The sequence below is a fragment of the Balaenoptera borealis genome, assembly GCF_965194805.1.
Source record: "Balaenoptera borealis genome assembly, chromosome: 14".
In the NCBI taxonomy this organism is placed as follows: domain Eukaryota; kingdom Metazoa; phylum Chordata; class Mammalia; order Artiodactyla; family Balaenopteridae; genus Balaenoptera; species Balaenoptera borealis.
The window spans coordinates 33,961,141-33,977,599 of record NC_138875.1 but is presented as its reverse complement, the minus strand read 5'-3'; positions in this window follow the sequence as shown (position 1 = coordinate 33,977,599).

The window sequence follows — 16,459 nt, the reverse complement described above, 5'->3', positions numbered from 1 at the left end:
AGATGAAAAAACATAAGGAAGGAAGAAAGAAGAGAGAGACACTAAGTAGGGGGGAAGAGAGAGAAAGTGAGTGAGAGAAGAGGTTGAATACAACTACACCTCCTAGTTTGAGGATCAGAAGGGTTGTAGAATTTATTTACAGGATGAGGACTTAAAGGTCATTTACAATGATAAATAGTTTGCATATCAATAATTAAAATCAAGTAAGTTTTTATAAGATCTGAAGTTTTTGAAATTTTCCAGAGGAGAGAGTTGTATAGGAGTTTCTCTCTGTGCTTTTTTTGGCATTTTGTCAATGTTTTATATCAAGAAATCACTTAATTCAAAGGACGAGAGATTTATATCTTCCCATTTTCTGTTGCCCAAATTAGGGATAATCCATTACTTTAGAATAATGTCTTTGTGGTCTTTCTCTGCTGAATGCCAAATATTCTTTCAATTATTTTATTCAGAGGGACATGAATCACCAGATTCTTTACTTGTGTTTGTCTATAGACTGGATAAAGGTTTTTATTGAACTCAACTACTTGGTGGTCAATGTCAGTGGATACTCGATTATATCTTTCAGATAAATTGACACATTAAAAAATTTTTTTGGAATACAGAAAAGCTATCACTGTCTTCAAACTGCTTTCATTTTGAACAATGAGTCTATATATCATATTGATTTGCAAAACAGGTCTTCCTAATATATAGTCACAATACATAAAGTGTGTGAAGTATAAAACAAAACAAAAATTCAAGTTTTCAACGACATTTTATTCTGAAATTTTAAATATATTATATGGTACAAAGGAAAAGAATATACAGTAGACCCTTGAACAACATGGGTTCGAACTGTGAGGATCCACTTATACACAGATTTTTTTCAATATTAAATATTATAGTACTACATGATCTGTGGTTGGTCAGACATGCAGGAACCATGGATACAGAGGGCTGATAATAAATGATTCACAGATTTTCCACTGCACTAAGTGTTGGGGTCCCTAACTCCCACATTGCTCAAGGCTCAACTATAATAATAAATGCATTAAAGTCTTTAAGTCTGTTGTTTTAAAACTCAATGGCATTCCAATTATTCATCTATTCATCCATTGATTAAATAAACATTTAAAGAATACCTGCTAGATGCCAGGCACCATATTAGGTTCTCTCAAATAAGAATACCATGCTGAGGCTGATTAGAGAGAGTCACACATAGTAACTATTCAATCTAAGAACTTGGAAGGGCAGGAATGTGGTTCCTTGAGGTCAAGAACAAGAAAACCCCTGAACTTATAGGGATGGTGGAAGGGGAAATATGTGAGATGTGATTGGGAAAAGCATGCTGGGACCAGACATTGAAAAACCTGTTAAGAATTGTAGTCCTTGCTTAATGGCATTAAAAAAGACTTACAGTGTTTTATGTAAGTGGTGACATAAGCTTGTATTCATTTAGAACAGATATGAGAGACCTAATATTTTCCTTAGAATGAGTTGGTAGTTAATTTTAGTGGTCTACATGACAGATGAGGGGACTTTGGACTAGAATGGTAGCATTGGAGATGGAGAGAAAAGAGATGTCCAGGAGAAAATTCAAGAAGACTTGGTGACTGGTTCTTGGGTAAGAGGAAGATGTCAAGAATTACTTCTAGTTTTCTGCCTTAATGACTCTAACTTACACTATTGAGAAGTCTTTTGTGTGTCCGTATGGGGAGATAAGTGATCAGCATCACCTTATTCCTGGGTAAGTTTTAGAGTTCACTGAGTCACTAGTATAAATACATAGTCTAGAGCACAATATTAACAAAACTGAGTCATGAGTTTTACTTGACCCCAAATGGTTCAGTTAACTGTATTGTCTTGTTTAACAGAATTCTATTCCTCACACCTGCTTTCTCAAAAGGCATTTTGATCACAAATAGCCCTGGGAGAGGGCATGTACCCGTTTCACTACAGATGTGTCTTTAAAAAACAACTGAAAGTGTTAATGAGCTCTTTCAGGGAGACTCTTGCATACCTTTTAATATGAGAAAATTTTTCCTTCCTTTTTAGGAGGAATTAATATGTCCTGAATATCCTAAAGGAAGAGGGCACATTATAGATTTTTCCCTCTGTGCTCAGTGAACATTTAACATCTCAGGTGAGCCATAATATGGGAACTCAGTAACACAGCCAGAGGAAAGGAGAAAGAAAACTGGTGTCATGAGATGATCATAGAGATTGGAAAAAGGCTGGCTTGATGGTCCTCCAGGGTACAAATGCACCAGAATAAAGCAGCCTGCTCTCTGATCCTGTGGTACACTTGTAATTACTTAGGAAATCATCTGTGATATTGTGATTTATAGTAATAAATATATATTTGGCCTTTGTCCCCACTTTTGGCACAGAGCTCCTAAAATCCTAGGAATTTCCTAAGTGATTAGAGCATAAAGATGTCTTTTGTATATTAATGAGGTAACTTTTGGAAAGTACTAAGAATGGGAACTGGTTGCCAGAGGAGTCAAACGTGGTGTTAGAGGGTTGGAACTTTTATTTTTACTTTCCTGACCTCTGGGGAAGGGAGAAGGGCTAGAAGTTGGATCAATTGTCAATGGTCAGTGACTTAATCAATCATACCTATATATTGAAGCCTCCATGAAAACTTAAAAGGAGAGGGTTTGGAGAGTTTCCAGGTTGGTGAACACATGAAGATTTGGGGAAAGTGGCACACTTGGAAAGAACATGGAAGCTCCACATCCCTTCCTACATACCTTGTCCTATGTATCTCTTCCATCTGGATGTTCATCTGTATCCTATGTACATCCTTTGTAATAAACCAGTAATCTGTTGAGCGGACAGGTTTCCTGAGTTTTGTGCACCACTCTAGCAAATTAATCAAACTCAAGAAAGGAGTCATGGGAACCTCTGATTTATAGCCTGTCAATGAGAAGTACAGGTTACAACCTGGAGTTGTGATTGGTCTCCCAAGTTGGAGGGGGATATTGGAATATCCAATTTATAGCTGGTAGGGCAGAAGTGCAGGTAACAACCTGGGCTTGTTTTGCTTCTGAAGTGGAAGTCAGTCTTATGGGACTGAGCCCTTTACCTGTGGAATCTGATGCTATCTCTGAGTAGATAGTGTCAGAATTGAGTTGAATTACAAGACAGCCAGCTGGTGTCCTGAGAATTGTTGGAGGTGGGGGGAAGCCCCACACCCTCACAATTGGAATGGGTGAGCAGAACCCAACATAGCATTATTCTCCTAACTGTACTGTAAGCTTTGTGAAGGAAAGAACCAACTTCATCCTGCTCACTCAGATTTCCAGAGTCCAATCAAGTGCTTGACATATGATTGATGTTTAATACATATTTTATGAGTGAATGAATAAAAATGTTATAGAACCAAACTTGGATTTGCTTACCTGCATGCAATAAAGCCAATATACTGGCACTGTGTGGTATTGAAGAGTGAAGGAAAGTGCAGCATTTATTGCAGGGTGCCAAGCAAAGAGTCCAGGGCAACTAGTGCTCAAAACACCTGAACTCCCCTGATGGGTTTCAGGAAAGCATTTTTAAGGGCCAGGTGAGGGGTGGAAGTTGCAGGGTATGTGATCAGCTTGTGTACAATTCTTTGGTTGATGGTGAGGTAATAGGGCGGTGTCACAGGGCTTAACTTTATCAATACTTAGGCTTCAGTAAGCCTGGGGGCTGTGTGCTCATGGTCATCAAGTAGTTAATGTCTTCCATTTGGTGGGGTTTTAGCATCTGTAAAACAACTCAGGTAATGTGCATCAGATACAGTTATCTAGGTACTTCAGAGAGGAGTTAAGCAGAGGATATGAGGGAAGGGATCTGTCCTGGGAAGGCCCTACAGGGTCCTGCTCAGTTACAAAAGTGGTTCCAACCACAGTGCCCAAGAAGATGTGAAGTTCAGCCACTGATCTGTACTTGAGGACCAACCAGTGCAGAACGGCTACAGATTCAATTAGTAAACCATATTGCATTAGTTGGAGTCAGTTTGGGAAGTTTTCTTCTTAGGTTGCAGGGACCCTACAAGCATCAAAATATGAAGATGAGCCTTTAGGCACAGAAGTGAAGGGCTAGAAGGATTTAGATTAACTACTGATGCTGAAAACTCAGCTTCTGCACACCGGTGCCAAATTGAATCTCAGAGACAGAGTTTTGGGTGGAGTAGAAAAGAATAGCTTTATTGTTTTGCCAGGCAAAGGGGAATACAGAGGGCTCCTGCCCTCAAAAACTGTGTGTACCAGCCTGGGAGGAGCTTTTATAGCAATGGTTCAAGAATGGGGCTGCTAATAAGATTAGGGTGTGTGCAGGGCCTACATTCCTTTAATCTACTCTCAGGTAATCTCTTGATGAGCTCCCCTGGTTCCTTTAATCTGGCCTCAGGTGGTCTTCTCTGGAATGAAGAATGCTAACTTCATTTGTTGGGGGTTTTGGTTCTGTAAAGAGCTCAAAGATATTGATATGTATATCCATTGAGGAACCAGGACCCAGTGCCCCAAGACTACACTATTGTTTCTTGGCTGCTTCTCCCTTGTCTCTGAAGCCACTTCTTTCCCTGATTAACAACTGTTTGAATCTGTCCTTTGGCACTCAAGGGAGGTCATGGAGGCTGGAGTCTATTTCCTACAAGGAACAGGGGACATAGAAATTCTTCCATGCCCAGGAGCTCCACAAGGTCTTGCTCGGTTTCACTACTGTGGTCCCAGCTACAGCTTGGGGTTTCAGGGAAGTGCCCAAATTTTAGATGGAGCTTATTATTACAGAGGGTGATATTGTGAAATCAAGGGAGTACCCAGCCAAATCATTTAGATTGGTTTAGAATGGAGCTGGGGATTGCCAAGACTTAGAGGCTATCTCTTAAACACAAAGATATGAGTATATTATGATACATTGGACCTATACAGATGAACTAGGCATACTATGGCTTTTGATGTGTTCATGGTATAGTACAAAGGGAACTTGTTAGAGCACTGACAGCTTAAAGGTGCTCTCCCAGAAATACAGGCATTATCCAGTGAGCCACAAAAGAGAGGAGTCTACTCTACATAGGTTGTCAATAGAGACATGCCTTTTCCAACTTAGGTAATGACCCTTAGGTTGATTGTTTAAGAATTTGTAAAAATGATAACTTTTTGTACAAAAAAAAAAATGCACAAAGAAGAAGACATACAAATAAGATGGTTATAAAAGTTATGTGAAATCTACCCTCTCAGAGACAATCATTGTGAATATCTTGGTGAATACTCCTTCAGCCATCTTTCTGTGTATATATATATATATATATATATATATATATATATATATATATATATATATATATATATATTTCTACTGAAACAGAACCACACCATGTATGCTGTTTGTTCCGAAAGCTGCTTTTTCAACATTATCAAATTATTTTAATGTTAATAACTTGAGATAAACATCATCAATTTATATAACTGCATAGTCATTCATTTCACATGTATATCATTTACTTACCCTTTCCCTACTGATAGATATTTGATTTATTTCTAATTATTTTCTTTTATAAACAACACAATAATGAACATATCATAGTAATGCTCCTACCATTTTACATTTAACAAAAGTTAAAAACATGGTTCTCAAATAACTAAAGATTGAACACATGTCAAATATTTATTTAACCAGACTATGATGAAACTATCAGGCAAGTAAAGCTGGTTCAATGGGCATTTGATAAACATATATTTACATATTTAGTAGGGAAAGGCATGTGAAGGTAAGTTCACTAATCTAGAGACAACATTCAAGGGCAATATAACTCTTTTTTTTTCCAAGGGAAATTCTTGGCTTAAATAATATTTTAATAAAGCTTAGCTACATGTGTCAGTAAAAAGGAGATGACAGAATGATTTATGATTTAAATATCATATAATCGCTGAAGTGTCTAGTACTGTCTTATATCAAACAACATGAGAGAAGCAAATTCCTGGGGGCAAAGAAGAAAGGAGCAAAGTGAAATCAATGCAGATATCAGTAGAGTGCATATTGCATAAACCATCTCATTAAAAATTTGATGAAAGGATAATAATAACTAACATGTCTTGAGAAGATATGATATGAGCCTTATAAATATACTCTCATTTAATCTTTTTTTTTTTTTTTTTTTTTTTCCCAAAGTGTGTATATTCAGAACATCAGACAGGCACACATCAAAATAACCTTATATAGTGTTTAGTAGAAAAGAGACCATGAAAAATAACCAAAATATTATTTAGATTTTGAGATTAATTCTGATTGAGGTTGACAATTCTTATTCATTATGGTATTCAACAAATATAAAGTATAACTGCATGGAGTTAATACACTTTATAAAAAATTGAAATATAGTTGATATACAATATAATGTTAGTTTCAGGCATATAACATAGTGATTCAACATTTAAATACGTTATGAAATGATCACCATGATAAGTCTAGTAACCATCTGTCCCATACAAAGTTATTACAGTATTATTGACAATATTACTTATACTATATGATAGATCCCTGTTACTTATTCATTTTCTAATTGGAAGTTTGTACCTCTTAATTCCTTTCACCTATTTTACCCAAAGCCCCCTTCTCCCCTCCTCTCTTGCAACCACCCATTTGTTCTCTGCATCCATGAGTCTGTTTTCATTTTGTTTCTTTCTTTCTTTCTTTTTTTTTTTAGAGTCCACATATAAGTGAAATCATACTGTATTTTTTTCTCTGACTTATTTTGCTTAGAATGATACACTCTAGATTCATCCATATTGTGACAAAAGGGCAATATAACTCTTATTTTAAGTTTATCTTCTCTAACAGACAGAAATCACTTGCACCTCTACCAAAAGTCTGCCTACAAGTTAACATGTAACTTAACAATGTCTGGAATGTAATCAATAATAAAGTCTACATCAAAACAGGCACATTATCTTACAGAATTACATAATCTTTGGGAAGATCTATTAGTGCTCTAATATAATAATGCAAAAACTTTCAGTTCTATTCTTCCCTTATTTCCAAATTTTGGATAATTTTTCTTAAGACATGTGTTGCCAAACTTGGCTTCATTTTGAAAGATGTGAATTTGAAAGATGAGAAAAATGAGACCAGGTGGACAGGGTCACAAAAGACTCAGGGAACCTGGAAGCGTGACAGAGATTCTCTCAGGTAACCTATGGAGAGCAGTGTCATTACCTTTGTTGTGAATTTGTTGATCTTTTATTTCCAACTAATTTGTAAGTCCCTCAAAGGGGAGACTATGTTAAGACATAGTCTTATTTCTCCTATATCTTCAGAGCACTTGATGGGCCCATCAAAATGACCTACTGGGACTGAAGAGAAGAGAATTAAAAACTGACCAAAATTGTGCATTTTAATGGAGTTGAGTGTAGGATTGCCTCTTCAAACACATTTATGAAATGTTTCAGAGGGCATTGGGCATTGCAGGAATCTTGGAAGAGGAAAAACTTTCTTTTGAGAATGTCTTAGTCCTAAAAGAATGATTGTTCTGGTAAATAAGGGGTTATATGCTAGACTATGAAATCTCAAGAGTTAAGCCATCACTTTGCTACTGATTTCACAATCAGTCCTTAACCTGGATCTTTCTTAGTTCCTGGCATGGAATATGGAGGTCACTTGTCAGTTTCCCATCTCATGTTTCTCCTTCAAATTTTTCCTTAAGCCTGATTTTGAAAAGATCCTCCATCTGCATTGCTGGAGGGAACTAAAACTACTGGTTTGATTGCCAAACTCTTCTTGGCTGGCACAAGAAGGATTTCTGTCTGACAGCTGCTTTTCACATTACAACTTGATCTGATTATCTCTGCTCGTTGGCAATGACCAGGATCTCATCACACTTTTGTCAATAGCGTTCCTTCTACTGTGTTAAACAGGATATTGCTTTTTATTCAATGATTATAATTTTTCCAGTTGGGTGAATATTAGCAAGGGAGTTTTTCATTTTAGGAAAATTAGTATTGCTCACTTAGATGTTTTTCTTTTTGGGTTAAAGCATTTGAGAAATGGATCAGTGAGTACAATAGGGGACTGGGGTAGAAAGTCCCAGATCAGTTACTTGCCTTTGTCTCCTGCTGAAAGCTTCAGTAGAGGATTTACAGAAAGTTTTCAATAGGCACAGCATTATCTTTGCTTTGGAGTCAGTGATAGCACCACTGGCTTTCTTTTAACATTAAACATTGTATTGGATAGTTGCTCACATGCCTAAGGGAGGATTGTGACTCTTCAAATTAAAGTAAAATCACATGATGAAATTGACTTGCCCCATAGAGTTCTTCTCCCTGAAACCATTTTGAAGGAGAAGAAGAGTAAATGTTTTAAAGTTTATTTTAGGGAGTTATTAAAAAGGGAAAACATGCTTCACGGATATGCCTTAGAGATCAATACAGATTCTGGCCAGTATGCGATCCTGTCTTCATCTCCAGCTGCAACAGTCAAAGCTGTTCAGGAAGACCATTCCCTGAGAGGCTCAACGAGCCAGGAAAACCAGGTCCCATCTCTATCTTGGATAGACCAAGGTGAGAAACTATGCTTAGACATTTTAGAACTACAAATAGGAAAGAAATATAATATCAAGGATCAAGTAGTTTGGGAGGTTTGGTTCAAAATATATGACTTTGGAAAATAAACTCTCAGAACTCAAAAAAAAAGGGATGAGGGATGTGTGATCTCAGAGAAAACTGAAGTTGCCTTTATGATGTGATTTGATAGTCCTGGAAAACTTTCTGGCTCAGAATCCCTCTCCAAGCTACTACCTGGAATTCTTGCATTAATGATTCCTTTCCTGGCTTAAATACACTGCCGTCTCCTAGATCTCTTGTAAAATTGAACAGCCTGTGAGGGGTATGGTGTGAAGTTTTCTGACTTTAGAGGGAATAGGTTTATCAGTTCATTTATGCAAAAAAAGAGTTTGTTCAACAAAAGAAAATTGGGTGCCCTGATGTGGGTGTGGGACGAGCAAGGATGCAAAAGTAATGGAAGGGAAGGGAAGCAAAATACTCACCATTTCCCCACTTCATAAGGTATGTGAGTCTGAGAAAACTTTCCCTGTCTCACAGCATATGTATCTTCTAATCTCTGGTTTGGAATTATCCCATTTCCCCCTGCTTTCAGGTGCTCAGATTTTCTCTCCCATTGCTTCTGTTTAGTGTTCTAACAGTATTGTTTAACTTGGTAAAGCACTTAGAATGATGAATTTTGCTCTTGAAGACACGTTACAAAATAAAGCCACAGGATATTGCATTGTAAGTGAAAACCATAGGGAATTACTCAAGTTGAATCTGTAATGTACTCAAGTTAACGTCGTGGGAGCCTCCTGTTGCATTGTGAAGAGAGGAAGATGCGTTGTATAATCTGTCTCCATAAGGTAATATTCCCAAGTAATTTGTAATAAGAGTCTCTCCTCTTGCTATCAGATCCCATGGCAGAGCCAAGACCAGCTGAAAAATATGCAGTACTCTGGGTGCGCTTGACGGGAGATCGATGTTTCCACAGAAATTTTATTAAGAATAAACTCGGGATGAGGAAAACAATGGAAATAGCATTTTTTCCCTGGAAATACTTTATTAACATTTAATATTTTCATTATTAGCATAACAGCTGTACTTCAGGTGCAAGTTAACCAGAGAATATGTTTAATGAAATGCAGAAAAATCACATCACCTCACAAGCTTATTTGTTACTCATAAAAATTATGTTAAAACCATGTGTATCCAAAAGTGTTGCAGCAATAAAAATGAATAATAACATCTATGAAGAAATGGAATCTCTTTTCTCAAAATTTACCTATAAATGTTAGGACATTTGAGCTGGGTGTTTTTTTCTTTTCTTTTCTTTTCAACTTTTTTTTTTTTTTTAACCTTGTATTCTGAAAACTTTAATGTTTCTAAATGTTCAGTGTTCAGAGAAAGTAGTAACATTAATATTTATTCCCTCTGAGATCTGTCATTTCTGTGATGGAAGACGTGGAAATAAAATGGGGGATACAGAAGAAGGAGGAAGAAAGACCATCTATAACTAACCTACTTCAACTGATATTTACAGTTTTTAAAAAGACTTTCACATCTTTGTTGTGTTAGACAAATATGAGGCATATTAAGAATTTTAAGAGCTTGTGAAAAAATCAATCTAAATTGAGCAGCCTCTAACCAGAAGTGGTTAGGGGTTCTTCTGCAGATGGGAGCTCAGGGAGAGACTTCTAGAGAGAAGGGGAGGAAGCGAAGTAAAGAAATTATCCATTGGCTGTAGCTTAAAGCCTACTTGGTTGTTTGTGATTGGCTGTCTTTAGCGTTTTGATTTTGTAGCCCTGAGGCATTTACAGGCATAGATTTTGGTTTGCTTATGTAGCTGCCATGGCATTAGAGCAACCTCGGTCTAATGGCCGCCTTGTTTATTAATTGAACACAGCCAAGTTAATATATTCCAATGCTAAGGAATATACTCTGCCTATACTCTGCATATCACTCCACTTTCCATAACCGGAGCAATCCTTCCTCCTTGACCCCCACACTGCCTAGGCCACTGTCCTCTGAGCTTTGAAGGGCATAAGGCGATTGCTTGACTTGATTGGATCACCACCTGCTGTTTCAACTACTCCCCCATACTCAAGCTTTATTTTTCAAAATACACAGCCCGGCTAGGATCAGAGCATAAAATGTCTTCAAAAAACCCCTGAGGTGTTCTAGACTCTTAGTTATATATGCAGAGAAACAACCATGCAAGAAAGCATGAAATTTAATACAAGATTGAATGATCTAGTATTTCTTTTTGCAATTAATAATAATATCATTAATAATAATGATAAAGAATAATTTACCTGCTGAGACTTAAGTGCCAGGAAGTGTGCAAAGATTTTTATATACATTATCTCTTTTAATGTTCCCTATGTTATCATGTGTTAATTTTATTTCTATGAGGCACAGGATCAAAATGGAGATAGGACTAGAACCCAGGGCTCTTTGATTCTAAAGCTGTGCCTCTTTACCTCGAAAACAGAATGGATCAAATATTTTTCCCACCATCAGCTGGTAAAATTTATCCACTGAAACTTCAGAGGTGCCTTAGTCCTATTTGTCATTTTCACCTCTAAAAATGGCGTTACCAAATAATTCCCTGAGGTATCTTGACGAAGTAGCATGGCCTGAAAGTAGGGAAGATGTTTTTCAGGAAGTGGGACTAAAGCTATTCTGAAGGTGAAGGAGGGGTTAGGAATTGTGTGGAAAATAGGACAAGGGAAGGTGTTTCTGTCGGAGGCAGAAAGCACTGATCTAGGGTGAACGGGATGGGGATGGGGGCAAAGAAGACATGCCTGTCTTCAGAGTTTTACTTGCATCTTGTGATGATTGAATAATTTAGAGTATTCCTAGAATGAGTATAAAGAAGAGGGTGAATGTATCATTCACTTAAAAGCCAAAGAAAACAAATACTTCTAATAAAAACCCATAAATGAATTATCAGCAGAAAGAATAATAAATAAAAGATGCAGCTTTCTGTGAAGCTTTTGATGTTTAAAATGTACAACTTTTTTTTGTTGTTTTCCTTTTTTTTTTTAACTTGGAGTATAATTGCTTTACTCCATATAATGGAGTATAAGGATGTGTTAGTTTCTGCTATACAGCAAAGTGAATCAGCCACACGCATACATATATCTCCTCTTCCTTGGATTTCCTTACCATTTAGGTCACCACAGAGCATTGAGTAGAGTTCCCTGTGTTATACAGACTGTTCTCATTAGTTGTCTATTTTATACATAGTTGTGTATATTTGTCAATCCCAATCTCCCAATCCATCCCACCCTCCAATCCCCGCTTGCTATCCATACATTTGTTCTCTATGTCTACGTCTCTATTTCTGCTTTGCAAATAAGATCATCTGTACCATTTTTTCTAGGTGCCAGTAGTTTGCGTTAATATACGATATTTGTTTTTCTCTTTCTGACGTACTTCACTCTGTATGACAGTCTCTAGGTCCATCCACATCTCTGCAAATGACCCAATTTCATTTTTTTTTAATGGCTGAGCATTATTCTATTGTATATATGAACCACATCTTATTTATCAATTCCTCTGTTGATGAATATTTAGGTTGCTTCCATGTCCTGGCTATAAATAGTAAATAGTTCTGTAATGAACATTGGGGTACATGTATCATTTTGAATTATGGTTTTCTTTGGATATATGCCTAGGAGTGGGATTGTTGGGTCATATAGTAGTTTTATTTTTAGATTTTAAGGAACCTCCATAATGTTCTCCCTAGTGGCTGTATCAATTTACATTGCCACCAGCAGTGCAAGAGTGTTCCCTTTTCTCCACACCCTCTCCAGCATTTATTTTTTGTAGATATTTTGATGATGGCCATTCTGACCGGTGTGGGATCATACCTCATTGTGGTTTTTATTTGCATTTCTCTAATAATTAGTGATGTTGAACATCTTTTCATGTGTTTATTGGTCATCTGTATGTCTTCTTTGGAGAAATGTCTATTTAGGTCTTCTGGCCATTTTTTGATTGGTTTGTTTGTTTTTTTGATATTGAGCTGCATAAGCTGTTTTTATATTTTGGGGATTAATCCCTTGTCAGTTGCTTCATTTGTAAATATTCTCTCACATTCTGAGGGCTGGCTTTCATCTCATTTATGCTTTCCTTTGCTGTGCAAAAGCTTCTAAGATTCATTAGGTCCCATTTGTTTATTTTTATTTCCATTACTCTAGGAGGTGGGTCAAAAAAGATCTTGCTGAGATTTATGTCAAAGAGTGTTCTTCCTATGATTTCCTCTAAGAGTTTTATAGTGTCAGACCTTACATTTAGGTCTCTAACCCATTTTGAGTTTATTTTTGTGTATAGTGTTAGGCAGTGTTCTAATTTCATTCTTTTACATGTAGTTTCCAGTTTTCCCAGCACCACTTATTGAAGAGACAGTCTTTTCTCCTTTGTATATTCTTGCCTGCTTTGACAAAGATTAGTTGACCATAGGTGTGTGGGTTTATCTCTGGGCTTTCTATCCTGTTCCACTGATCTATATTTCTGTTTTTGTGCCAGTACCATACTGTCTTGATTACTGTAGCTTTCTAGTATAGTCTGAAATCAGGGAGTCTGATTCCTCCGGCTCCATTTTTCTTTCAAAAATTTCTTTGGCTATTTGGAGTCTTTTTTGTATCCATACAAATTGTAACATTTTTTGTTCTAATTCTGTGAAGAATGGCATTTGTAACTTGATAGGGATTGTATTGAATCTGTAGATTTCTTTGGGTAGTACAGTCATTTTCACAATATTGATTCTTCCAATCCAAGAACGTGGTATATTGCTCCACCTGTTTGTGTCATCTTTGATTTCTTTCATCAGTATCTTGTAGCTTTCTGAGTACAGGTCTTTTGCCTCTTTAGATAGGTTTATTCCTAAGTATTTTATTCTTTTTGCTGCAGTGGTAAATGAGATTGTTTCCTTAATCTCTCTTTCAGATCTTTCACTGTTAGTGTATAGGAATGCAAGAGATTTCTGTGCATTAATTTTGTATCCTGCAACTATACCAAATTCATTGATTAGCACTAGAAGTTTTCTGGTGTCATCTTTAGGGTTTTCTATGTATAGTATCATGTCATCTGCAAACAGTGACAGTTTTACTTCTTCTTTTCTGATTTGGATTCCTTTTATTTCTATATCTTCTTTGATCACTGTGACTAGGACTTCCAAAGCTGTGTTGAAAAATAGTGGCAAGAGTGGACACCCATGTCTTATTCCTGATCTTAGAGGAAATGCTTTCAGTTTTTCACCATTGAGAATGATATTTGTTGTGGGTTCATTGTATATGGCCTTAATTATGTTGAGATCCTCTTTGCCCACTTTCTTAAATTTACTGAGGCTTGATTTGTGATGCAAGATGTAATCTATCCTGGAGAATGTTCTGTGTGCACTTGAGAAGAAAGTGTATCTGCTGCTTTCGTATGGAATGTCCTATAAATATCAATTAAGTGTACCTGGTCTAATGTGTCATTTAAGGCTTGTGTTTCCTTATTAATTTTCTGTCTGGATGATCTGTCCATTGGTGAAAGTGGGGTGCTAAAGTCCCCTACTATTATTGTGTTACTGTCAATTTCCCCTTTTACAGCTGTTAGCACTTGCCTTATGTATTGAGGTCCTCCTATGTTGGGTGCATAAATATTTACAATTGCTATATCTTCTTCTTGGATTAATCCCTTGATCACTATGTAGTGTCCTTCCTTGTCTCTTTTAACAGTCTTTATTTTAAAGTCTATTCTGTGTGATATGAGTATTTCTACTCCAGCTTTCTTTTGATTTCCATTTGCATGGAGTATCTTTTTCCATCCCCTCACTTTCAGTCTGTATGTAGCCCTAGGTCTGAAGTGGGTCTCTTCTAGACAGCATATATATGGGTCTTGTTTTTAGATCCATTCAGCCATTTTATGTCTTTTGGTTGGAGCATTTAATCCATTTACATTTAAGGTAATTACTGACACGTATATTCCTACTACTATTTTCTTAATTGTTTTGGTTTGTTTTTTTTCCTCTCTTGTGTTTCCTGCCTAGAGAAATTCCTTCAGCATTTGTTGTAAAGCTGGTTTGGTGGTGCTGTATTCTCTTAGCTTTTGCGTGTCCGTAAATGTCTTAATTTCTCCGTCTTATCTGAATGAGATCCTTGTTGGGTAGAGTAATCTTGGTTGTAGGTTTTCCCCTTTCATCTCTTTAAATATATCCTGCCACTCCCTTCTGGCCTGCAGAGTTTCTGCTGAAAGATCAGCTGGTAACCTTATGGGGACTCCATTGTATATCATTTGTTGCTTTTCCCTTCTTGCTTTTAATATTTTTTCTTATATTTAATTTTGTTAGTTTGATTAACATGTGTCTCAGTTGTTTCTCTTTGGGTTTATCCTGCATGGGACTCTCTGTGCTTCCTGGACTTGATTGACTATTTCCTTTTCTATGTTAAGGAAGTTTTCAGCTATAATCTCTTCAAATATTTTCTGAGGCCCTTTCTTTTGCTTTTCTTGTTCTGGGACCCCTATAATTCTAATGTTGTTGCATTTAATATTGTCCCAGAGCTCTCTGAGACTGTCCTCATTTCTTTTCATTCTTTTATCTTTATTCTGCTCTGTGACAGTTATTTTCACCATTCTATCTTCTAGCTTACTTATCCGTTCTCTGCCTCAGTTATTCTGCTATGGATTCCTTCTAATGTATTTTAAATTTCAGTTATTGTGTTTTTCATCACTGATTCTTTGCTCTTTATTTCTTCTAGGTCTTTGTTAAACATTTTTGTATCTTCTCAATCCATGCCTCTATTCTATTTCTGAGATCTTGGGTCATCTTTACTATTATGACTCTGAATTCTTTTTCAGGTAGATTGCCTATTTCATCTTTATTTGGTCTCATGCGTTTTTACCTTGCTCCTTCATCTGTAATGTATGTCTCTGTCATCTCATTTTGTCTAACTTACTGTGTTTGTGGTCTCCTTTCCATAGGCTTCAGGGTCATAGTTCCTCTTGCTTCTGCTGTCTGCCCTGTGGTGGGTGAGTTTGGTCCAGGAGCTTGTTTAGGCTTCCTGTTTGGATGGACTGGTGTCTGTGCTCTGGTGGGTAGAGCTGGACCTTGTCCCTCTGATGGGCAGGACTGCATCAGATGGTGTGTTTTGGGGTTTCTTTGACCTTACTATGACTTTAGGCAGCCTGTTCTCTGATGGGTGGGTTTGTGTTCCTGTCTTGCTTGTTGTTTGGCATTAGGTGTCTGGCACTGCATCCTTCAGGCAGTTGGGAGGAGCTTGTTCTTGGAGTTGAAATGGAGACCTCTGGGAGTGCTCTCACTGATTAATATTCCCTGGGGCTCGGAATTTTCTGGCCATCCAGTGTCCTGGATTTGGCGCTCCCACCCCAGAGGCTCAGGCTCAACCCCCAGCTGGGGAACGAAGATCCTGCAAGCCACATGGCATGGCTAAAAAGAAAATAAAAGAAAAAAAAAAAGAAAAGATGGGGGGAGAAAACAGACAAACAAAACACAAGACAAATAGCAAAGACAAAAACAAACATCAACTATAACAATTGAAAAAAAAAGGAACAAATGAACAAACAAAACCTAAGACAAAAGGTAAAAGCAAAACCAAAGAAACAAAATCAAAAACATAGAAATACACACACACACACACACACACACACACACACACACACAAATAAGAAACAGAAACAAAAGCAAAGCAAACAGAAAGCAAGAGAAGAACCAGACCAACAAAAGAACCCAAACACAAAATCAAACAATTAAAAACAAACTAACAAAAGCAAAAAACAAAAGAGAAAACAAAAGCAGAATGCAAACTAAGAAAAAAAGAAAAGCAAACAAAACAAACACATCGAATGATCCAAAAAAAAGATAAATAAAAAGAAAACAGAACAAAGAAAAAGAAAACAAAAAAGGAAAAAACACAAAACAATGAAAAAGTGAAATAAAAATAGAA